At 36.0% G+C, this 27,212-nt stretch overlaps 1 protein-coding gene across 3 annotated transcripts in view; it reads left to right on the top strand.

Annotated features, from left to right (window-relative positions):
• Positions 1-387: 387 nt before the first annotated feature.
• The window catches only part of LOC150104378 (citramalyl-CoA lyase, mitochondrial-like), a 284,487-nt gene continuing 257,662 nt past the window's right edge, over positions 388-27,212 (top strand). For 2 of the 3 annotated variants that reach the window (XM_090396963.1, XM_090396961.1), the window contains exon 1: positions 809-1,026. The gene's annotated coding sequence lies outside the window, so the exon portion shown is untranslated. Of the gene's footprint in view, positions 492-808; positions 1,027-27,212 lie in introns of those variants that run through there. The other variant, XM_090396962.1, reaches the window with a different exon arrangement.

The following is a 27,212-nucleotide window of genomic DNA, read 5'->3' as shown; positions in this document are numbered from 1 at the left end:
AACACTATATATTTTTTTAATGTCTGAAAATGGTGTGGGTTCAACAATCGATTTTCTTGCGTTTACAGGACGAAAAACCGGAGTTTCCGAGAGAAAAAACCCGCTAGCCCGTGCCAGAGATCGACTAACTCGGAAATCGGTCGAGAAAAAGGCTTAGAAAAATTTCATCTAGTCGATGACTAGATTTGAACCACCAAATCCTTTCTTCGTGTGGTCGAGCGCTGTAGAATGCAAACGCCACTTCTACTGAGCTACACAGGCTCTCTCTTATTTGTTATATTTTTATAATTTTTAGTTATTTATTTTTTCCACAACCAATATTATCCTGTTGCTTTTCTGTTTGTTTGTTTGTTTGGAGATGTGTTAATGATTAATTAGGGAAGTATTAAAAATTCTCGTTAAAGATAGAATAGAGGAGATCAGACCTAATCAGAATCGAATCGTTTAGATATACAAGCGAAGTGGTAACTGGTGAAAAGTAAACAGTAGCTGTATGTTTTTATATATGCTATTAGGAAACTATTTCGGTTTTATTATAACGAGGCCCATGATATTAATATGTGCTTCCATCTTCCTCAAAATAATGCTTCCCAATTCTTGTTAGTTGTTTTGAAAATTGATTATAAGCTTTAAACGTTCCTTAGAAAAGTTGAAACTCGTAGTCGAATCATATATAGTAATTATATAAAAATCTTAAAATTATTAATTTTGTCACGATGGTGTTCACTCTGTTTCTGACTACAGCAGGCTATTTTCAGGAAGGAGACAAATTAGCAGTATCTGTTGCTCCTCTTGATAACACGTACGGTATTTCTGTCCTCAAGCATGCTAGAGGGTGTTGTGGAAAGATCCTGAAATCACAGTTTCTTGAGATAGATATATGAAAATTATTAGTTATAAGATAATAGAGATACTTAGTAAATCGTTTAAGAATGTGAGAAAAGTTTTCACTTTTCTGTTTACCATTAAGTTGTCCATGGATGTCGTATTACCATAGAATTCAGTAAAAGCACGTGCAACCCTCCAGTAATGTCATTTTGTTTTATCCTTTATTAATTATCAGAAATTTGTTTATTTTTTTAAAGTTGCGTTTCGAAATAGTGCCTCAATATTTCCTAGGATACTTCATTTGTTGAAATGCAACGCATTTTCCAGAAATTTGGTAATAGAGCTTATTCATGATTTACAGATATGAAGATATTGAGGTCTGAAAGTGTACCGCTAACTTATTTTGGGATTAAAAGGGGTTATAAATATTTTGTTCATTTATATTTTATATTCAGCAAATGTCAGTCTTTTGTGTCATTGCTTGATAATGAACAATGCTACAGATTAAGATTTCCCATTGCCATTGAACTGATCACTTTATTATTAATCATATGCACTGCACTTGTCGCAGATGATAAGTACTGATTTCAAGATTGATTAAATGATTATTCACAGGACAGATTAATCAAAAGTTTTCTAAACGGTTATATAGAGGCAGGTGGATTTTTGGTGTATTAACTCATGATATCAGTGTTGTTGGTTTCTATTAGCTGTATGACACCGTTTTAAGGTCATTTGTCAGTTGTCTTTCCACACATTTTGAGTGGGGAAAAACCAAAAGCTTTGTATCATTCCCATTTATATTAAAAAGACTGTTTTTTTAAGCCAGCCTTAGAAGTAAAGTTAATTGCCATTTGCAGTCTACTTTACTTTGTGATGCAGTGCTAGGTATTTTACTGTCAGAGATGATACTATTATCTGAGATCCCTAGGAAGTCAAGGCCTTCCTGGAGGTCTTACATGAGAGAGAGAGAAGCTATAAATCATCCAAACCAGCTGTCATACCTCCTCTTAAATTCATTTACACTAGATGCACTCACTACCCCTAAAAGGCAAACTATTCCCTCACCCCCTGCTCTTTGGGGAAAAAACCTAGCTCCTACCACTTTCTTGATTGCAAACAAACTTAACTTCTGTGGATGGCCCCATGTTCTCTTCTCACCTTCCATATAATAAAATATTTCATCCAACAATATCCTATAACCCATGCGTAAGTGCTGTGAGGACATCATGTTGGAGGCTTAATGGATTTTTTAAAAAATCCATTAAGCCTCCAACATAATATCCTATAACACCAATTCAAAAGTTTATAGACCTCTATCATGTCACTCCCCTTTATCCTGTTAACCAGAGTGTATAATCCACATTCTTGCAATGTGTCCTCATAATCTAATCCCATAATCCAGATATAATCTTTGTAACTCTTCTTTGCACCTTTTCCACAACTTCTTTATCCCCTTGGAACCAGGAAGACAAAATCTGCACACAGTAGTCCAGATGTGGTCTTATCAAGGCCTTATAAAGAGACAAAATGGCTTCCTTATCCTTACATGTCAAGGTTTGCTTCAACATTGCAATTATCTTCTGAGTTGTATTTGCAACTTTTTCTACCTTTGAACTTCAGATTCCTTTCCACTGTTATGCCAAGATCCCTAGCCTCATCAGTTTCATGTAGAATAATCTTGCTAATATAATATGCCACTGAAAATCTCTTCATGCCAAAGTGCATGACTTTACACTTACCATTTAAACTGACAGCAGTTTTCACAACTGCTGTAATTGCTGAATATCAGTAGCATCACTGATTGCCCTGCCTATTTTTGCATCATTGGCAAACAATTACACATCTGGTAGACCCTTCCTAATGTCATTAATGAATAGACTGAACAACAATGGCCCGAAGACTGAACCCTGATATACACCACTGGTCACCTTAAATCTGGAAGATTCACACCTACTGTATACCACTTTTTGATATCTGCCTGTCAATCATCCACTGATCCAAGTCAAAGTTTTTATTCCAATCCATATTCTCCAGTTTATGCAACAGCCTTTCATGTGATATTTTATCAAATGCTTTAGCAAAATCCAATATCATACTGTATTCATTCCCTTTGGAACGCGACTATAGCATTGTTATAAAATATGAGCAGATTGCTAAAACATGACCTTCCTTTTGTAAACCCATGCTTCTCCTTGCAGGGTATAGCTTGTTTGTCTACCCATTTTTGTATGCGAGTTCTTACCAACTTCTCTAAAATCTTCATTACCACACCAGAGATACTGATAGGTCGATAGTTATAGATCAGTCTTTGCACCATCCTTGTACAACGAAACCATCATACATTCCTTCCATTCTTGTGGTATCATTCCTGAGCTGAGACTCAAGTGATACAAACATGTGAAAGGCCTAGCCAATTTGGTTGAATATTCCTTTAGCAAATGTGCTGATATTCCATCTGTTTCTATTGACAAATTCTTATCCAGCTTATGGAGCAGCTCTTCAACCTCGTTTTCATGCATTTCTAACTCTTCATCCAGTGTAGCAGTAGCACTGCACCATGTTACATCTGGTTGATATATCTTAGTGAAGCGAGCACTCATTAATTGAACAATCTCATTAACTTTTTACACTAGAGTACCATTTGCATTCAGTAACGTTATTCTTCCACATTCATTCTTTCTTTTGCATGCAGCATAACGATAAAATTCTTTTGGACTGCTTTTAGTCTGCGTATCCAATTTAGTTTTTATCTCTGATTTAGTTTTCTACATAATACTCATTATTATTTTGGCCTGCACTTATATATTTCATAACTCCTCTCGCTCTTATTCTCAAGATATTCTTTCCACATCATCATCTTCTTGTAGATCTCTTGCTTAATAAGGTTGCATATCCATTTCACTCCCAACCTATTTATTCTTTGAACACTATGGATACATTCAGATACTGCATCATTTAAGCACCTTTTCAAAGTTTCCCATACAATGCTGAATTTTTTTCTTATTCAGTTACTGATACCATGGGACCAAATATTGGTTCAGATAACAAAATTTAAGTTGTACCAAACCTTTAAAGAGAGAGAGAATATCACCTTTCATAAGTGGTCCCAGAGGCATTTATCCTCCTAACCAGTGAAATTTTAACAACTAGAAATTTGATTGGGTATGCACGTGTATCCAAGAATCCACCATGTATCCACGCTATCCAAGAAACGAAAAGACTTGAAATTGGAATTTTAGGAATGAGTGAAGTTAGGTGGTGGCCAGGATCAGGCAAAACTCAAGTCAATGACATGACAATGTATCACTCTGGAAGTTGTGAAAACAACCATCAAAACAGAGTTGGAATAATAATAAACAAAGAGATCAATAAGTCACTGTTGAGCTTCATCCCTTACTCAGATAGGATGATGTTATTAAAACTGAAAGGACAACCACTAGATGTTAATCTTATACAAGTCTATGCCCCTACTGCTGACAAGAGTGATACCGAGATTGAAGAATTTTATGATCAATTAAAAGAACTAATGAAAAATACAAAAAACCATGATATTAACAGAGTCATGGGTGATTTCAATGCTAAAGTTGGGAAGGGTAGAAGTGGAGATGTAGTTGGCGAACATGGACTGGGCACAAAAAATGAGAGAGGTGACCGTCTTTTTCAATTCTGCCAGGAAGAGGAGCTAATAATCACAAACACATGGTTTAAGCTACCACCTCGAAGATTGTATACTTGGCGATCACCACAGGATAATAATGGGAATATAGTCGGAAACCAAATTGATTACTTACTAATTAATCAACGATTTCGAAGTTCTATAAAGAGTACAAAAACCTATCCTAGTGTAGATATTGCTTCTGATCATAACCTACTGGTGGCAGAGTTACAACTTAGACTGAAAGCTATGCTTAAGAAACATCAACAAAAAAGGTTTGATTTGGGAAAATTAAAAAACACAGAGATAAGAAGCAAATTGAGTCAAGATCTGAATCAAGAGCTAGCACTTATCAAGAATGATGACATCATGAGGGTTGATGAATCGTGGGACAAATTGAAATCTGTCTTCATAGAGAAATGTACCAATACCTTATGTCCTAATAGAGCAGTGAAAAAGAAAGATTGGATGACTGATGAAATTCTTTCTCTCATGAATCAACGCGATTCATATAAAAATCATAATCCAACAAAATATACAGAGGTTCAGAAAATTATTAAACACAAGATCAAAAAAGCAGAAGAAATCTGGATAAATGAAAAATGTAAAGAAATAGAAATTCTACAGGAAAAACATGACAATTTTAATCTACACAAAAAGATGAAAGAGACCTCAGGTATATATAAGAAAAAACAATTCTGTATCCTTCGAAACAAAAAGGGAGAAATTATATCCAAAAAGGATGACAAAATACAAGAATGGGTGAAATATATAGAAGAACTCTTTACTGATGACAGACAGAACCCAGAAAATACTTATGAACATATGGAAGGTCCATGCATTCTAAAATTAGAGGTAGAATGTGCATTGAACTCAGCTAAAAATGGTAAAGCCCTAGGACCAGATAGAATACCGGCAGAAATAGTAAAGTTATTAGAAGGTGACAACATTAACATATTAGTAAAGCTATTTAATAAGATCTACGATACAGGCATAATCCTTCAAGACTGGTTACAGTCGACCTTCATCATGCTACCTAAAAAAGTAAATGCGAAAACTTGTAATGACTATAGAATGATCAGCCTAATGAGTCACGTTCTCAAAATGTTTCTGAAAATAATTCAAAAAAGAATATACAGAAAATGTGAAGACACCATCAGTGATACCCAATTCGGCTTTAGAAACGGCTTGGGAACAAGAGAGGCCCTTTTCTGTTCTCAAATCTTATTTCAAAAATGTATTGACCAAAACAAGGTAATATTCATTTGCTTCATCAACTTCGAGAAAGCATTTGACAAAGTCCAACATGCTAAAATGATTGTACTATTAAAAAGAATTGGATTAGATGGTAAAGACATCAGGATCATTGAAAACTTATACTGGAACCAAAAGGCATCTGTTCAAGTTGATGACATTATTACAGACTCCATTAACATCAAACGAGGAGTAAGGCAAGGATGTGTGCTGTCACCTCTTCTTTTTAACATCTACTCAGAAGCCACATTTCAAAAAGTCTTGGAAGGAAGAAAGGAAGGGATTAGTGTAAATGGTGAAATCATCAGTAACATCCGATATGCCGATGATACAGCTCTTCTGGCTGACAATATTCAGGATCTTCAAAATCTTTTGGAGCTAATAAATGCAGAGAGTGAAAAAATGGGATTAAAAATAAATATCACCAAAACTAAATTCATGGTCATAAGTAAGAAACCAATTCTTAATTTAGCACTTTCTTTAAATAGGAAACAAATAGAAAGAGTGGCAAAGTTTAATATCTTGGGTGCTGGTTAAATGAAGATTGCAATCCAGAAATGGAAATAAAAGTTAGAATTGAAATGGCAAAAAAAAATTTTCTCTTGATGAAATCAACACTGTGTAACCGCAGTTTAAACTTAGAGCTTAGAGTACGCATGGTTAAATGCTATGTATGGTCTGTACTGCTGTACGGTGCAGAAACTTGGACCTTGAAGACAACATCAATAAAAAGACATCATGTTGGAGGCTTAATGGATATTTTTACAACACTTAAAAAGAATTAAAATAGACTTTAATGCTTCCTATATTTCGTCCTAGTCACTAGGACATCTACGGGGATTACAAAAAAATTAATGTAACATATGCACAAATAACAAACAATACTAAGCCCAACCACGTGGGTGACACTAAAGTCCTATCTAGGTAGAGCGCCCTCTAAGGGCAGTTTTTCAAAGGCAGTTTTTCAAAGGAACCCAACTCTTCACTCAGGCCTATAGTAGATGCTACCAATGCACCTTGCTATAAACTATCTAAACAGCTGGCCAACTCTCTGATCCCCCTCACCGGAAGGTCCCCTTCCTACATAAAAAACTCGACCCACTTTAAAGCCCTCACAGAAAATTTAACCTTGAAGAAGACAGACATATTGGTAAGCTTTGATATTTCCTCCTTGTTTACCAATATTCCCTTAACTGACACTTTATCTCTCTTAGAAAAGGTTTTTCCCTCTGACATCTTAGATCTCTTTTCCTTTGCCATTAACTCTGGATATTTCTCTTGGAACAACAAAATCTACAAGCAGATAGAAGGAACTGCCATGGGTTCCCCCCTCTCACCCCCCCTTGCCAATTTCTATATGGAAGATTTCGAAAAACGAGCCATAGACTCAGCCCCACTCAAACCTTCTATCTGGCTAAGATATGTAGATGATGTGTTCTCTATTTGGCCTCATGGCCCAGACATGTTAGACTCCTTCCTCAGTCATCTCAATAGTCTACATCCAAGAATCCAGTTCACTATGGAAAAGGAAAAGAACAATTGTTTACCCTTCCTAGACACCTTAGTCACACGCCTGCCTAATGATACGCTTACCTTCACCGTATACAGAAAACCCACACACACAGGCAGATACATTCACAAACTCTCCCACCACCACCCCTCTCAACAATATGGCATTATTAAAACTCTTACCAAGAGAGCCCACAATCTTTGTTCCAGTGGAACCGCCCTCACTAATGAGCTTAACCACATACACAGCACTTTCCTCTCCAATGGCTACAGCGATCACAGTATCAAAAAAATAATCAACTCCTCCCCCATTCCCCTTCCTTCTCGTCAACAAGAATTTAAAAATGCCATCACCATACCCTACATCCGTGGCACATCTGAATAAATAGCCAAGATACTAAAACAATACAATCTACACACAGCATACAAGCCCCACCGCAAACTGGCTACCCTTATCCGTTCTACGAAAGATCAGCTCCCTCCTCTCTCTCTGCCTGGAGTTTACAAAGTACCCTGTTCCTGTAAGCTGGCGTACTTTGGACAGACAGGCAGATCAGCATCCATCCGTCTAGAGGAACACAAGTCTTACATCTTCAAACACAACTATGGCCATTCAGGCTTGGCTGACCATGTTTTGGACACCACCCACAGAGTATCATGGAAGAAAACCACCATGCTCCACCACAGCAAATTCAAGAAAGAGAGACTTTTCTTAGAAGCAGCAGCAGCTCTCAAAAACCAACCAAATCTCAATAAATATGGGTGCATTAAGCTTCCGAAGATTTGGGAAACACTCATCACCAGAGTTCCCACCTTACATTCCAGGCCACCTACTACTGCCCTTAGAGGGCGCTCTACCTAGATAGGACTTTAGTGTCACCCACGTGGTTGGACTTAGTATTGTTTGTTATTTGTGCATATGTTACATTAATTTTTTTGTAATCCCCGTAGATGTCCTAGTGACTAGGACGAAATATAGGAAGCATTAAAGTCTATTTTAATTCTTTTTAAGTGTTGTAAAAATATCCATTAAGCCTCCAACATGATGTCCTCACAGCACTTAAGCCTCTACACACGTATCAATAAAAAGACTTGAAGCCTTTGAGATGTGGTTATACAGACGAATGTTAAAAATCCAATGGACAGCAAAAACGTCCAATCAGGAAGTACTGAAACAAATGGGGAAATCACATGAACTTTTAGATACCATAAAAAGAAGGAAAACTGCATATCTTGGTCACCTACTTCATAATGAAAAATCTAAGATACTTCAGTTGATTATAAAAGGGAAGATAAATGGAAGAAGAGGACAAGGAAGACGAAGAAAATCTTGGCTGGCAGATATCAGACAGTGGACTGGTATGAACTCTGAGAGACTGCTCAGAATAGCTGAGAATCGCTCAAAATTTGCCAAGGTGGTCGCCGACCTCCGATAGGAGATGGCACTCAAAGAAGAAGATGCACGTGTAACCAATGTAACAACGTGGAACCAATCATTGAAGGAGCTACCATGGCTAAACTGTATTTGTCTCCCAATTTTCAGCTATCTGTACTATTGGAGATGTGATAACAGAAGAATTCTATCTTGTCGAGCCAGTGTAGTGTAGTGTAGTATTTTATTTGCTTATCACATAACTCATTCTTTTTGTATGTAAACTATAGATGAAGTGCTCTTTCATGTTATCCTCTTCAGATGAATTTTTTTAATAATTATTGTTCATTTGAGAAACAGAAGTTATACTTTAATTGCAAATGTTTCATAAACTAAAATGCCAGCCTGGTTGGCTGAGTGATGAGCGTATCCATTCTCCAGCCAAAAGGCCGTGGGCATGGATGTTTGTGATTGTCTGTTAAAATACTGGTGGTGGGCAGTAGATGGCATTGGTGGATTGAGTGGTGGAGAGAGACAGACAGAGCTGTAGAGTAGGTGTCCTCCCTCAATGAGTCAAAGACTCATTGAGGGAGGACACCTTAATATGCTGTACTTATTATTTGCAATCACTAATGTTATTCTTCCACATTCATTCTTTCTTTTGCATGCAGCATAACGATAAAATTCTTGTTCCAAAATGCCAGAGCCCTTTGGCAGTTTTTGGAGATACCATAACTAAGTCAAAGATCAAAGCAGCACTAACCTAAGATTTTGGTTTTAAGTATACTGTATCACTGGGGAGGATGGTGTGATTATACAGATTTTTATAAACAAAATTATAGTGAGCCATTTGACAATCACTATTATTGTTATATTTATTTTTATTTTATTATTAAATTTTTATATTGCCTTTTTTTCTTTTTTGTTAGTGGTATTATTATTTATGATACTTTCCATGGTATAGTAAACCTTTCCAAGTAGTTAGCTACATCACATTTTCCTCCTTTTTTATACCTGCCAAGAAAAGAGCCATTCCCATTTTTACATTTGACATTTTTAAATTCTTGTAATTCACTTTTCATCCTGGTTTATTTCAAGTGATACATTTAGAAATAGATGATACTGCCATTGCCAATTCCATTTTAGCAAGTTTCTATATTGAACACTTAGAACCCAGTGTCTTCAACATACCCACTCATTCTGGATGCACTATAACAATCATCATCATCATCATCAAATTCCTGCCATGTACCCTCAAGGGGTGTACAGGATATGACAGTACTACATGAAAAAATTACATCATTACTAACTTCCTATCTACAATTTTCCTCCAAATCAGTCTGTTACTTGTCAAGACTCCAACATTATCAGATCTTATATTTCTATCATCTAAGGCACTTTGTACCGTATCAATCCACCTATATCTTGGTCTTCCTCTGGGTCGTTTTCCTGCCAACCTGGCAGAGAACACTTGTTTTGCTAATCTTTCCTCTCCCATTCTATTTAAGTGACCATACCATCTGAGATTAGCTCTGCTAACGCATTCCTGGATGCTGACAATGTCAAGTTCTTTTCTAATATCCTCATTTTTAATATGATATTGCCATTGATGCCATCTGTTCACGCCTCTAATCTTTCTCAGGACTCTCATATCTGCGGTCTCTAGTCTTTGGTCAAGTGTTTTACTTCTGACCCAGCTCTCAGATCCATAAGTTAAAATTGGTTTGAACACAGTCTTGTATACAGCTAATTTAGTGTTCCGACTAATTTCTTTCTTATTCCATATGAATTTATTCAATTGACTTCCCACAATACCAGCTTTGCTGATTCTGTTGTCTATTTCTATATTTAGTTTACCATCTTCAGTAAAAATTGTGCATAAGTAGCTGAAATGGTTTACTTGTTCCACAGGTTCTCCATTCACAACACAGTTGACATTTTCAATGATTCTGCCTATTTTCATTGTCTTTGTCTTTTTATTGCTGACCTTCATACCATATCTATTACAACAGCAATTGAATTTAGTCAGAGAATCTTGCAGACTTGTAGCGGATTTATTTAGAAGTATAACATCATCCGCATAAAGCAAAGAGCTGACATTAACATCTCCAATTTTGATATCAGGTTTAATACCACATTCCTTCATAATGTGATCCATATAGATAATGAATAACAGAGGGGATAATGTACATCCTTGTCTCACACCAGATTTAACATTAAACCATCTTCCTGTACTTCCTTCAATTCTAACTGCTGACTCACAACTCAAATAAAGACTAAGTATTGCTTGATATAATGCCCCATTGACACCATATAACTGCAGCGTATTGAATAGCTTCTCTCTTGGCACCTTATCATATGCCTTTTCCAAATCGACAAAACTTAAATACAGATCTTTGTTATATTCCCATGCTTTCTCGACTATTTGTCGTAAAGTGAAGATCTGATCCTGACAGCCTCTATTTGCCCTGAATCCAGCTTGTTCTTCACCAAGCTTTTCTTCCACAATTCTTCTCAACCGTTTCTCAAGTATACTTGCATAGATCTTACCAGGAACACTAAGTAGGGAAATACCTCTGTAATTCTCACATTCAGTTTTATTTCCTTTTTATATATGGGTACTATGAGAGCTCTACTCCAATCATTGGGAATTCGTCCCTCCATCCAGGCTTTCTGAACTATGCAGTGCAGCCACTGTAAGACTCTTATACCACCATACTTTAGCATTTCTGGTCGAATATCATCTACTCCTGCTGCCTTTCCACATTTCAAGCCTTTGATGGCTTTTTCTACTTCAAGTAGCACTATAACAATATGTTTGATATTTGGTGTCATAATCCATCCATATTAGATACATTTTTAATGTATTTAAATTGCCAGCTCCAGAAGTACACTTCACTGTAGAAAAGAATCAAATATTTAAAATTTAGGGGACACATCGCCAAAATTGTGAAGACAACACAAAGACTTCTGGGAATGATGCGGAGGACACTGATGTGTAGAAGTAGGGAGATTCTTGTTCCATCGTATAAGGCTTTGATTAGGCCACACATGGACTATTGTGCCCAGATTTGGTCACCGGGTTTTCAGAAGGATGAAGAGATGTTGGAAAGGGTCCAAAGGCAACTGACTAAGGTAGTTTCTGACCTCTGGAATGTTGAGTATGAGGAAAGATTGAGAAGATGTAATTTGCAGAGTCTGGTGGAGAGAAGGAAGAGGGGAGATATGATAGAGACCTACAAATTGGTAAGGGGTTGTTATAAGATCAGTGGTGAAGAAGTTCTACAGAGAATAGTGGGAGATCAGGGGAGAACCAGAGGTCATCCCTGGAAACTGTATAAAGAAGGTGTGAGTAGGGGAGTGAGAGGCAGGTTTTTTTCATGCAGAGTTGTGAATGATTGGAATGCCCTGCCTGAGAGTGTGGTGACTGCAAGGAGTTTGAGTGTGTTTAAGACACAGTATGATGAGCTGTGTGTGTCATAAAAGGACCTCCCAGATGCGTCTTTGACTCCATGAGTTCTTGGGAAATAATAATAATAATAATAATAATAATCTGTTTGCCTTTCCTAAACACAAGTGTTTCAAATGATTCACTGTTATTTTCTGTTTATACAAATCCCATACATATTTGTATATGGAAAAATTGCAGGAGGAATGGTGTACAGTTTGTAGATGTATGGATTGTTGATGGACAGAAGAATATACATATGATTGATATGTATATTCTTCTGTCCATGATGAGTCTTGACAGACTTTATGTTCTTAGGAAGGACCTCCCACGATGAGTCTTTTGACTCCATGGAGGCCTGAATAATAATAATAATAATATTTGAATGTAATTTTTTATATGTAGATACTGCACTACTTGGAGTTAAGAATCTGCAGAAGGTGTTTGGAAGTCAAAATCAGTGACTCTGCTGTAGCAAAGGTTACAGTGATACATAACTAGTCAGATAAATTAGTAAATAATATGTATATACAAAAATTAAGTTAAGCAGTGCAGTATCTACATATAAAAAATTACATTCAAATATTATTATTATTATTCAGGCCTCCATGGAGTCAAAAGACTCATCGTGGGAGGTCCTTCCTAAGAACATAAAGTCTGTCAAGACTCATCGAGGGGAGGTATCCCCCCTTAGAAACACAAAGTCTATCATACCACTCCTTAAACTCACTCATTGACCGTTCTTGCTCTCACTGCTCCATCAGGCAATGCATTCCATGGTTCAACCACCCTCCATGCAAAGAAACCACTCCTCACCCTCTTCCTCACAGTTTCCTTTCGTAACTTCCAGGGATGGCCTCTTGTCATCACTCCTTCCCGCTGTTCAACCAAGCGAAATATGTTTGTACAATTTAATTCTTTGTAAAAGGTTAAAAACATCATGCAATTTGTCTAAGTGATAACATCTGCCTGAGTGTATATGGCTTGACTATATAGTAAAAATTTCATTCCTCTCTCAACAATATATAAAGTGCTGGCACTCCACCAGAACATGACAAATAGTAAGATGTGTGTTGCATTTTTCACACATAGGTAGGTCATCAGCCGTCAGTAAATAAGAATGTGTAAGATTACACATTCTTTTGTGTGCTCAGCCTAGTAAGAACAACTTCCTCTCTTCTCTTTCTACATTGACTAGAATGCCAGTGCTTAATTTCAAGCTTAATGACATGCAATTTGTTTGTCAGTACTTATTGCCATGATGATTTCCACTGGACCCTTAACTTTGTTCTTATAAAGTGTCTGTATATGGTATACTGTTAAAGAGTGCATCAATAAAAGTATGAGCTGATCTAGCAGCTGCATCTGCAGTCTCATTCCCCTTAATTCTAGTGTGGCTGGGAATCCAACACAACCAAACATTAAGAAGAGGAGATAGCCTGTAAAGAGCTCAGTGAACGTGTATAAATTACACAGTTTTGGTAGCAGTTTTCTTTTATACACACAAGTGCAAGCTGGGATGGCATGCAACTCTGCTATGTTATTACCACAATCAGATGAGACTTAGTTGGAGATAGTAATATCAGGAAACAGCCAACAAGAGGTGTCAGTTCTTGAACCATCAGTATAGATGGGCAAGAAAGCAGAATAACCTGCTTTGTATGTATTAAACCAGTGTTCCACGTACCCCCTGAAGACCTTTCACATACCCCCAGGGGTACGTGAAAGGTCTTCAGGGGGTACGTGGCAATTTTCAGCTATGCATCATTAACACATGGAATCATTATTAAGAAAAAAAAAGAATTATTTTAAACGTATATATTTCTCAAATTATATATTATGCATGAATTCTCCTACTCAAATTGCGAGTTGCTATCGCCAGGACGTGAACGTTGTGGCGATAGCAACTCGCTCCCTACGGTAAACAACACACCCTCCCCAACAGCATCACTATACTGAAGATGCAAGAAAAACAAGTAGTTTTATTGTATCAGTGAATAAGGTACAGAGACATTTGCAGTCTGTGCAATATATTTCTCAACAAATAGTGCAATTAGAGACAACTGGAATAAAAACGGCACTAACTAATGAATCACATCTTCTCTCCAACAGAAACTACTGTATAGACTCAAGCAAAACCATATGTTGCCGGTGCAACATATGATTTTGCTTCACACCACCCCATCATGAACGTGTTAAAACTAAGAAATATATAATAAATGTGTTTCAGATATTATGGAATTATATATTTTGACTACAAATACAAAGGAATTTCTTGAATTAACGAATAAAACTCTAAGGTTCATTTTTCCATTTCCAAGTTGATGTCTATGCAAAGTTGAATTTTTGGTCCTTGTAGATATTAAGATGAAGAAGAGGAACCATATTATCGATTTCAAACTGCATTTGAGATTGAAATTAACAACTACAGAGCCAAATTTGCTGAAATTTTATCCTACCATAAGCAATTTCACTTCTCTCATTGATGATAAATTATTTAATTGAAGTAAAAATTTACAGTATCTTTATAAATTTTATTCTGTTAAAAATAAATCATGTTTTTTGTTTACATGAACATATAAATTCAAATCAAATACACATTTACAATGAAATATACTTTATTTATTTATTTTGATAAGGGAGTACTTGGTAATAATGAAAACTTAAGAAGGGGTATGCAGATATCTGAAGTTTGAGAAACACTGTATTAAACAATTGCAGGTAACAGATGATGGAGTATGTGACTTCTGTAATTGACAAAATGAGAGGCTTCAGAATGGAGTGCAAACCTGTCATGTTTTGTGTTGGTAATATTGTCAACACTTATGCCAACAGCTTGCATAGTCTCTTTAAAATACACACCAAAAGGATGTGTATGATATTGAGCTTTCCAGTGCAGAGAAAAGAGAATATTCCATGTAGAATGATCTGGAAGAGACTTTATCTCTTTAAGACATAATTAAGAAACAACTGTTTCTGCCTAAGTGATAGAGTCAATTCATTTACTCCAACATAAAGACTGAGTGGGCGATATGTGAAAGGCACAGTAGCTATCCATATACCCTGATGATGATAAATGGGATCCAACTGTCACGGGTTATTCTGCCTTGCAGAACCATTGACTTGAGACCCATAATCTAGTTAAAATACAAACTTATTTATTACTGACCATTTACAAAAAACAAACTACATTAGAGCCTACCAGTTTCGCCAGCAAATTGTCTGGCTTTTTCAAGCCGTTTGCAGAGACATAAAAACTAGTAAATGCAAATTGAAAGGAACATAAAAAATGTTGTAAACCAACTAGTAGCTAAGGTTACACGTTCGCGTGACAGAGAGGACTTATTGTTCTTATTCATTATCATGCATGCGTGTTTGTTGTAAATGTGTAATGTGATTACTGGCTAGTTGTAGTTCAGATTGATTTAGAGAGAGGATCAGGTTTTTCCACGAACTGTTTAGGATTGCACCCTGATTTCTGTTGAGGTTTCCACCAGTTATGAACACTATTGTGGCTTCCTTGAATAAACGATGTTTGTAGTCATCCAGATATGGCATGGAGCTGTTTGTGGTTAGATCTGTGGTTAGACCTCCTCTTCCGATATAAACTTTCTGGCCCTATATTTCAACATGTGGATAATGCTCAGTTTGTGTGTCTTGTGATGGTTTGAAGTATAATGAAGATATCTTCCAGTATCTGTGGGCTTTCTGTAAATAGATAATTTGACACTGTTTGATTGTGTCTTTATCAAGATGTCTAAAAAATGCAGTTGGTTGTTTTTTTTCACTTCCAGAGTGAATTTTCTCTTGTTATGTATTGAGTTGATTTTATCCACAAACGATTTTAGGTTTTCTAAGCTGTCTTGCCATATAATGAAGATATCTCCACCACATCTCCACCACGTAGATGGTCTAGGGGAGATTGTGGAGAGAATTTCTTTTTCAAGTTTTTCCATGAAAAGGTCTGCACAAGATGGTGATGGTGGGCTTCCCATTGCTAAGCCTTCTAATTTTTGGTATATGGTGTTGTTAACCTTGAAGAAATTAGATTGAAGGCAGTATCTAAACATCTGTGTGATGTCTAGAGGAAAGAGATCTTGGATGATATTTATTACCTCTTCTTTTTTGTAAATGGTCAGTAATAAATAAATTTGTATTTTAATTATATAAACGACCAAATATCATCATCATCAAATTCCTGCCATGTACCCTCAAGGGGTGTGCAGGACCAAATATGTTTAGTTTAAACCCATAATCTAGTTTTGAATGGATAAGCGCTTGATAAAGCAATGAATATCGATCTGCACCCTGTTCAGTAGAGCAGTGTTTCTCAAAGTGTGGTACATATACCCCTGGGGTACTTGGCAAATTTCAGCTAGTCATCATTAATGCATGGAATCATTATTAAGAAAAAAAGAATTCTTTTAAACATATATATATTTCTTAATAAATTATAAATTACGTATGAATTCTCTTACTCAAATTGTGATAACTGCTTCATTTAAATAGTTTGCAAATTTGCTGCGATTACTCGTGAATCTTCATTCAGTTTCATATATGATCTTACATTGCTAGCCTGCAACAACGCAAAGAGCGTGCGATAGCAACTGATAAAAAAAAAAAAAGTAATTATATGAACTATAAGTAGATGTAATTAAGACAGTTAAGCAGATATTAATCATTGTGCTTCATTATTTGATCATATTACAAATTTGTTGTTAAAATAATAATTAATAGGTTTGTACTACTTTTACAGTGATATAATTGCTTTAATAATGTATGGAAATTATAATACCTATAATAAATATTAATAATTTTTTTAGCTTTCAAATTCTTAAGTATGGATCATTGGTTAAAGACTGGATTTATAAAATACACAAAAGAGAGCAATATAGCAGATACAAGTAGCTGTAAGTAACAAGAAAATGTTGATATTGCATCTGGATCAAATGAAATTGATAAGGGTGTGTTGTCTGACATCTCTAAAGAACCAACTAGGAAGAAGATGAAAAAACTTTGTAAGTACAATATGAATTACTTGAAACGTGGATTTTCATGGCTGGAAAATTAAGAGGAATTGAGACATAATGAATACAAGGACAAACCTGTAGAATTTTTTCAAAATAAACTAAAAAATTTAAAAGAATCTCAAAAATGGTTGTGTCAGGAGGTGAAAATAAGAAGGCTTTAGAAGCTTCATATCATGTGTCGATATTAATATAACAAAAAGTGTGCAGTAGAAACAATTGGTGAAACTTTGGTTAAGCCTGCAGCAGAAATTATGATCGGAGATGATGCAAAAAGGTCTTTTGATTGGATTTGCCTTTGAAATATTACTGTTCATCGAAGAATCACTGAAATGGCTGAAAATATAAAACAAACGTGACTTATTTTTTAATGGTATTAACAACACCGAAAATTTTGACAAAGAGATGTTTTATTTACTACTTATATTTTGCTGAATTTCAACTCAGCATCATCAGAGCACAACACACTTGTACATGCGACAGTGAGTAAGTGAAACAATACAATTGTAATGGACAAAAGATCTAAAGTCCTATTTTTGGCACCCTGTAAATAGTCAAAAAACAGCTATATGGGAGTTTTTCTTAGGATAACAGTCTCCCAAATTTTTGTCAAATTAATGCACCCAGATTTGTTAAAGTTGGGAGAATTCTTCAAAGCCATTTTTGACTCAAAAAATAATCTTTCAGATCTGTAACAACTCCTAAATAGCACATTTGTTTTCTTCCATCTGATCCTGTGTGAAGGAGTGTCCAACATGTGGTCTGCCAGTCCTGACTTGCTATAGTAATAGTAGCAAATGTATTTTTCATGTTCTTTCAGGCGGATGTTAACTGATCTTCCTGTTTGCCCATAACACACCAAGTCACAGTGAACTTCATACACTCCTGGATGTGCTAAAGGGTGAAGTTTATCCTTAGGCGAGCATATCAGAGTTGCTAGTTTGGCATGAGGTTTGAAAGTGGTGCGAAGGCCATGTTTCATCAATACTTTGGCTATCTTTTCTGATGAACCTCTGACATAGGGAATAGAAATGGTCATGTTGTGTTCTTGTGTATTAGGGAAGGGCAGAGTAATGGGACTATGTAGTATTTTATCTATTTTATAGGAATTATAGCCATTGGCCAAGGACGTATGGCACAGATATTTGAGTTCTGTGGTCAGAGCTGTATCATTAGAACAAATGGCTCTGGCTCTAAGTGTTTTTAAAATGCCATACTGTTGGACTGGATGATGATGTGATTGTTTATGTAGGTATCTTCCTGTGTGTGTGTGTGTGTAGTCTTTCTGTAAATGGAAAAAGATAGTGATCCATCTGAAAGGCAGGTGACTAATATGTCAAGAAATGGTAAACAGTTATTCGATTATTTTTCTACTGTGAAGTGGATTTTGGAGTGTTGGCTGTTTAGGTAGGTGACAAAAAGCATCCAAAGTGTCTTGTCCATGGGGCCAGATGGCAAACACATCATCTACATAACATAACCACACTAGCGGCTTCTATGTAGCTGTGGTAAGTACTCTGTTTTCAAAGTGTTCCATTAAAAATTTGCTAACAGGGGAGATTGGGGGGAACCCATGGCAGTACCATTAATCTGTTTGTAGAATTTTCCTCCCCATGTAAAGTAACCTGCATTCATAATAAATTTGAATAATTCAAAAATATCAGGGGGAAATTTAGACTTAATTAGATCAAGAGTGTCTAAAAGTGGTACATTGGTAAATAAAGAGGTGACATCAAAACTAACCATTATGTCTAAATTTTTTAGGATAAGATTTTTAACTAGTGTTTTGAAATGGACTGAATTTTTTTTATAAAAGTAGAGGAGTTGCCAGTAAGCGGAGCAAGGGACTTGGCTAATTGCTGTGCCAGTTTATATGTGGGACTATCTATGCTATCGACTATGGGGTGTAAGGGGATATTAGTTTTGTGGATTTTTGGTAATCCATAAATATGGGGTGGTTTAACATGAATTGGTTTTATTTTCCTGATGATTTCTTTGGGCCATGACGTGGCGTATTATGGGCAAACAGGAAGATCAGTTAACATCTGCCTGGAAGAACATGAAAAATACATTCACTACTATTATTATGGCAAGTCAGGACTGGCAGACCACGTGTTGCACACTCCTTCACACAGGATCAGATGGAAGAATACGAATGTGCTATTTAGGAGTTGTTACAGATCCGAAAGATTATTTTTTGAGTCAGCAATGGCTTTGAAGAATTCTCCCAACCTTAACAAATATGGTTGCATTAATTTGACAAAAATTTGGGAGACTGTTATCCTAAGAAAAACTCCTGCATAGCTGTTTTTTTTTCTCATTAGAGGGTGCCAAAAATAGGACTTTAGATCTTTTGTCCATTACCATTGTATTGTTTCACTTACTCAATGTCGCATGTACAAGTGTGTGTTGTGCTCTGATGATGCTGAGTTGAAATTCAACGAAATATAAGCAGTAAATAAAATATCTCTTTGTCAAAAATTTTGGTGTTGTTAATACTGTTAAAAAATAAGTCATGAATAACTGTCAACACCTAAGCTTATCTGTTAGATATAAAACAAATTGTTATCCGATATACGTAAGAGTCGTTATTATGCGTTGGTTGATGAATCCACCGACATTACAAATTTTGCAAATCTTCTAGTGTTCTTTACGTACGAAAAAAAATCAAAAACTTCACGGTGACCTTTTATTTTGCCAACCCTTGCCAGAACATACAACAGGAGTAGAACTTTTCAGCGATATAAATACATCTATGCATCGAAACAAGCTGCTTGATTGAAAAAATTGTGTTGGAATAAGCATGGACAGAGTGAAATCCATGGTCGGATCTAAAAAAGGACTTGTTTCAAGGATTCAAGCTGTTGCACCAGATGCAAAGTCGACATGCTACTGCATACACAGGGAGGCTTTGTCTGCAGAACTAAGCAAGTTCTGGATGAAGCTGTAAAAATCATAAATTATGTTAAAGGCCATCCTCTAAATGCCAGACTTTTCTCTCAACTTTATGAAGAAATGGGAAGTAATCAAACTCAACTTCTTTTCCATACTGATGTTCGTAGGCTTTCTCGTTGAAAAGTCCTTACTTGTTTATTTGAACTTCAGAATGAACTACAAGTTTTTCTTGATGAAAATTTTAAATTGAAAAAACATTTACATAATTGAAAATGCTTAGTCAATTAGCATACCTGGAAGATATATTTACTGTATCAAATAATCTTAATTTGTCTTTACAAGGTAAGGAAATTTCTGTATTTCATATCCAAGATAAAATGAACATCACATCGGTAAAGATGAAGTTATGGCAAAAGCAGGTTGGTAATGGAAAATTTGATATGTTTCCATCTCTTCATGAATTGCTTTCAAGTTCAAATGAACAAATTGATGATGATGTGAAAATTACTATCGTGCTGCATTTACAAAGCTTACAAATGAATCTGGAAAAGTATATTTCCCTAAATTGGACATTAGTATTGAGTGTATAAGATTCTCTTTCAATATCATGAAATCTATGCCAAAGGGTTTGTCGCCAATAGAAGATGAACAACTTTTAGAACTAGCTTCTGATGGTTTGCAAAAAAATGAATATAACGAGAATATGTTATCATCGTTTTGGCTACAAATGCAGAACGAATTTCCTGAGTTAACAGATAAAGCTATAAGGTTCATTTTTTCATTTCTGAGTTAATAATGTGCAAAGTTGGATTTTTGGCCCTTGTAAATATTAAGAGGAAGAAGAAGAGGAACCACATTATAGTTGTCGAACTGCATCTGAGATTGAAATTAAGGACTATAGAGGCAAATTTTGCTGAAATTTTATCCCATCATAAGCAATTTGACTTCTCTCATTGATGAAAAACTATTTTAATTAAGTAAAGATTTATAGTATCTTTATAAATTTTGTTCTATTAAAAATAAATCTTTTTTTTTGTTTACTTGTACGTCTAAATTCAAATAAAATAGACATTTAAAATGAAATATACATTTTTATTTATTTATGTATTATTATTATTATTTTGATAAGGGGGTAATTGGTAATAATGAAAATTTAAGAAGGGGTATACGGATATTTGAAGTTTGAGAAACACTACAGTAGAGGATAGAGTGCAAAGGAGATCCAGTGTTCTCTTGCACTTTTCTCTTAGTTGGTGAATGTGTGCAAGGAATGCAAGTTTTCTATCAAAGATGAATCCCAAGAACTTGGCTTCTGTTGCTACTGGAATAACAGTTTGTCCCATTCTTAATTCAAGATCTGGGTGAAGAACGCATTTCAACAGAAGTGTGCACAGATACTTTTTTCTGCTGAAAACCTGAACCCATTACTAAAAGCCCAATTCTTTGGGCCATGAGAAATCAGTTGCTTGTTGAAATTGTCTTTCAATTACCCTCATGTTTCAAGAGTGACAGTAAATTGTGAATCTTCCTATTCTAATGAGGAAACAGTTATTTTTGACCACAAGAACTATAGGAAAGATTGACTTCTATTTTGGTTTATTGGTCAGAATTTATTTCAAACTAAGTTATACCAACTAGTTTTGCCAACTATAGCTGTTGGCTTCGTCAGGCTAAAAGATATAGATGTAAGACCACTTAAACACTAAAACTGTAAATGAACCGAATATAATTGAATTTTTACAAAAAACAGAAGAACGCATACATCACACACATAGAGCGTGTATATCTCACTTGTTATGTAGGAACGTTCTATAATTTTTAGCAAAATTTGATTCTGGCAAGTTTAAAGATCTATTGAGGGTCTTCCAGGTCTCAGGCAGAATTAATCCTTGGTTTTATTTAGGTTTTGTTTTGAACGAATAACTGTTGTGGCTTCTTTTATCATTTGGGAGTGGAAATCCTTCTCTAAATAGGGCATGGAGCTTTTGTCCCATTCTATGGCATGGTTTGACCTAGAGAAATGAAAGGCTTACCCTGATTTGTCTTCTCTATTATTGTTCATGTCTCCTATGTGTTCCTTTTTCCTGATTTCAAAACTTCTAGAAGTCTGGCTAATATAGTTCAAGCCACATGAGCAGGGGATGTTGTACACTCCAGCATATTTGTAAAAAGGATGACTGTCTTTTGGAGATCTTAAGAATTGGCGGATGGTCTTTGAAGGTTTAAAAGCCTCTCATATTCCGTGTGGCTCGAGGAGTCTGGCAATCTTATTGGAAACTGTCCCCATATACGGAATTACGATAGTAGAATTATAATGTATATCTATAGGCTGTATTTGTGGGGGTCACAGAAAAGTATCCTGTGGATCAATTTTCTAGGATAACCATTCTTTGTAAGGTTATTTGATATCAGGGAGAGTTGATCTTCGAGGTCTTTATCATCTGTCGTAATGAGAGGGGCTCTATTTTTTAGCATGTGTATAATGCTAAGTTTCTGCGAAATGTGGTGTGAAGAAGTGAAGTGCAAGAATCAACCTGTATTGGTTGGTTTGCGATAGACTGTAAGGCTGATGCATCCATCTGTTTGTTTCTTCATTAAAGTGTCCAGAAATGGTAATTGGTTTTCTTTCTCAAGTTCTAGTGAATTTAATTTTCTGGTGCAAAGAGTTGATCTTGCTTAGTAACTTAAACAGATCCTATAACAGTATAACAAATTTAGTTTAATCCTTTATCCAAGTGTGAGCAAACAAAGTTTGCGCCTAAAAGTATCTTCAGGACTGGGGTACAACACCAGGGCAGCTCGTTGCAAAGGTGAGGCAAGCTACCAACAATCCTGTCTCAGTATCTCCTATAATGCAAACTCTCCTATAATGCAAAACACATCTCCTTGCGGATATGTCTAATGTTATGCATTAAGGGAAGGGCCACTACCCAGACTAGTTTCGACCTTTATTGAGGTCTCTTCCGTGGGAGCCAGGCCCAAGTTGAGATACCAGGCAGAAGCATTAGCAGGTCATCTCTACCTATAGTAGTTGCCAATTGGTGTGCCACCCTTTTTTAATAAATTACTCTGGATTTAGAGAAAGATGTTGAAAGTTTATTTTTCACTTGGTTAGAGTATAACAAATTTAGTTTAATCCTTTATCCAAGTGTGAGCAAACAAAGTTTGCGCCTGAAAGTATCTTAAGGACTGGGGTAAGGTGGTACAACACCAGCGCAGCTCGTTGCGAAGGTGAGGCAAGCTACCAACACTCCTGTCTCAGTATCTCCTATAATGCAAAACACATCTCCTTGCGGATATGTCTCACAATGCATAACATTAGACATTTTTTAAGTATACTCACTTCTGGTTTTGTTAAAACGTGATCAGAGAAATTAAAGATGACTGTGTTATCCGGCAGACCAAGTTTTGACTGAGAATGTTTTTCGTAAAGAACGTTAAATTTGGCTTTGTTTGCTGATTGAAAAGGCCTTGTCATAGCTATTATTTATCATTCTATCTAAAAGTGTGAAGTGGTGAAGTGGAAAAGAAGTGGTCTGAACTGCTGAAAATATCTACATAAATTTGATAGCATTGTGTATCTATTTGGCTTTATTCAAATCTAATGTTTTGTATCCGCTCACGTAAAAGTGACAAACATGTTTTAAAATATATATGCTTAGCTCCTCTTGAATGGAATCGTTCTTTCAAAATGAGAAACTTAGGAATGATATTATGGTTCCTGCATCTCTTCAAAAAAGTAAGGTGATTTAACGGTGTGGCCTTTTTGCATTTAAGTAGCTCAAAATGACATACCTGGTGTTTTGTTTCCCCATAGAGGCTATTCATAATGATGAAACAGTTATTTTTGACCACAAGAATTAATGGAAAGATTGATTTCTATTTGGGTTTATAGGTCAGAATTTATTTCAAACTAAGTTATACCAACTAGTTATATATTGTATATAGGAGATAGGAGAAGATAGGAGAAGAACACAAAACTGGGTGAATCAACTATACGAGCAATTTTAAGCAAAGCTGCTGAATACAAAGAGAAAGATAAGGATGCTTCAAGTTCATCATACATGCACTTGAAATCAAAGTATTATAATGATTGAATTAGAGAGACTTCTTTCTATATGAATTGAAGATTGTAACCAAAAACAGATCCTGCTAAGCACTGACCTTATTAAATCAAAAGCATTAAGTCTCTTTGCAACCTTGAAAGAAAGGGCTATCAATGATGGAAAAGAAGAATTCTAGGCTAGTGCTGGGTGGTTTGAGTGTTTCAAAAAGAGAAATAGCCTACGTAATGTTCTAATCACAGGTGAAGCTGCGAGTGCAGATAAGGAGGTGGCCACAAATTATCCAGAGATTTTGAAGAAAATTGTGGAAGAAGGGAAATATTCTGACCAACAAATATTTAATGTCGATGAAACTGACCTTTTTGGAAGTGAATGCCTTCCAAGACTTTTCTGGCGAAATCAGAGAAATCTCAGCTTGGTTATAAAGTCGCAAAGTTGAATGAAATTACTGTAGCAATATGCAAGCCTTTTGGAAGCACATTCTTTCACATTGTGCAAATGATTTTAGAGGCCTTTCAAATGAATCTGCGTTAATTAAATCGCATTCTGAGAAAATGAGTGATTCCAACTTGCTAAATTTAGATGTACAGTGGGAAGATCCTGAAGAATATGAAGAAAATTTAATCACTGACAAGCCCAAAGAGATTTCACAGAAACAATTTGAATATATTTTTCGTACAATCGAAGTTTTTAAGCAGCAATGCTTAAAGGCTGACCCTGATGAAGAGAGAAGCATTAAAATTTGCAGAAGTTGTAGAAGACATAATAGGGCCATACCGTCAGTTGTATGAAGAAAAGAAACAGAATGCCCACCAAACTATGCTAGCTGAATTCTTTGTTAAGAAGTAGAATAATAAATTTATATTCCGAATATGTTTTATTGTCTTTCAGATTCATGGTTTTCCTTTAATTAAGCCCTGAGACATACCTTAATTCTTTATAAAAAAAATTAAGTGTCAGAAAAGAAATTTGAGAAACAAATTATACTTTTTCCCATGGGTTAATATATTCGATTAGTGCGTTTTCAATTAATGCGCCTATTTTAAAGAATGCATTAGATGCATTAATCGAGGGATTGCTGTATTTCAAAGCTAAATGTTTGTAGAAACTATGAAAGTTTCGTAACTTGACTTGAGTGTTTACGAGAATACAGTCCTCAGCATCCCCAAGTTGCCTTAGCATGCACGACTTGACTTAAATAGCTAAGGCAACTCGAGGATGCTGAGGATTGTATTCTTGTAAGTTCTCAGGTTAACTTACAAAACTTTCATAGTTTCTACAAACGTTTAGCTTTGAAATAATGTTGGATCTAATATTGACTTCGATGTAATTATAAATTGTTTATTTCTGGAATTTTCCATTTAATATTTTTGGACCAGGGTTGACTGTGAATAGTGAACCCACGGATAAGGGGGTGGGGTATACGGTATAATTATTGCAAGGAATCACCATGGAGTCAGAAGACTCATCACAGGAGACCCATGCTATCCATATATGATGTATTTTATCTTGCTTTGAATACATTCACCAGTAACAACACACTGAAAATCTATTCCATTCTTTTACTACTCTCTAGGTGAAAAATATGGTCCAGAAACCCTTAATAATCATACTCTTACTCACTTTTCCAGAGATCTCTCTTGTTCTGCCTTCTCCAGCAAAGTATACTGAAAAATTGATGAGTGCATATATGCAGAAAATGTAGAAAATGGGAAGAGCTTTGTGATCTAGACATTAGTATAACGGACCTTGGCCACGGAGAATATTGACCGAGAGAGATGGGCAGCGTGATCGAGGATGAAGATAACACACAGAATGAGAATGAAAGTTGGAAGTATGGTAGGTTTGAATTATTGTGAAGTTTTTGAAGAGGGTGTTAATTGGAAGGATGAATGGTGAGCAAGAGATAACTTGCAGAGAGAGAGATGTGCTGAAAGAAGTAGTGGAATGTCTTGGGAATGAGTTGAGAAGCATAAAATAAGAGATGAGGTGACTGGAAACATTGAATGCAAAGCAAATCAGAGTAGGAGTGAGAGAGAGTTATGGGAATAATAGAAGAGGAGAGAGAGAGAAAATAGAACCAGTAAAAGAAAGGGAATGAGAAAAATGCGAGAGAGTGCTGGAACCAGAATGGAGAGATGACAGGACATTAGATAAGTAGGGGAACAAAGAAAGAAAGTGTTAGAGGAGAGAGAGAGAGTGAGGGATGCAGACGAGCAAGGAAGAAACAGTGTGTGATGTATGGAGACTTGATGATCTGTGGTGTGCAAGATAGAATGCTTGAGGAGTGTTTACCTGGAGGAATGATAGTGTGACTATGGCAATTAAGTGAGATGAAAGGGTGGATGAGATGATTGTGATGGTGGGCATGAATGTCTTGAGAGGCAGTGAATCTGGTGGTAAGAGAAATGTCGAAAGGATTGGTCCATTCAATCCTTTCGACATTTATTCTGCTATTGCTAGATGTATCAGGAATAGGAAGGAATTTTTGCCATTGGTAGAGCAACCTTACCAAAAGTTATAGGCATTAGTGAAACTTGGCTAACAGCAGATGACTTAGTCACAGGGATAGAGTGTGGTTGGTTTAGTATTTTCACGAAGGATACAGCAGACAGGATGGGGGAAGGGTATACTGCTGATAACAGCAGATGAATTGGAGCCAATGAGAGTAGAAGACAACCAGACAGATGGCAATTCTTTTGAAGCACTCTGGAGTGAGATTGAGGACAATAAGACAGAATATAGTTGCTGCTACAGGCCAAGAGGCACAACAGAGAATGATGAAGACATGCATCAGTCAGCAGATTAGTATAAGTACATGTCGAGTAATTATTACAGGGGAATTCAACTTCTGAGACACTGCCTCAAAGTAGGAAAGTTCACATGGCAGGAAGAACTACTACAATGCAGGCGATTATAACAAACTTAGAGGCAGCTTGAAGCTATAAAAATCTGCAAGGGAAGGATGTTCATAGTGCATGGGAGATAGTCAAGGGATATATAAAGAAAGCAATATCACAATGTTTACCCAAGATCAGGAGTAAATCAGTTAGGAGTTAGATGAATAAGTAGTATCATTAAGCATAAGCTGCAAAAAACGAAAATGTGGAGGATATATAAGAAGAAAGGTGATCAGTGTATGGTAAAGAAGGGAAAA

Source organism: Typopeltis vanoorti, chromosome 8 (genome assembly GCF_054136105.1).
Source record: "Typopeltis vanoorti isolate ZY-2024b chromosome 8, IOZ_Tvanoo_1.0, whole genome shotgun sequence".
Lineage (NCBI taxonomy): Eukaryota > Metazoa > Arthropoda > Arachnida > Uropygi > Thelyphonidae > Typopeltis > Typopeltis vanoorti.
This window is presented reverse-complemented; position numbering and strand designations above follow the sequence as displayed.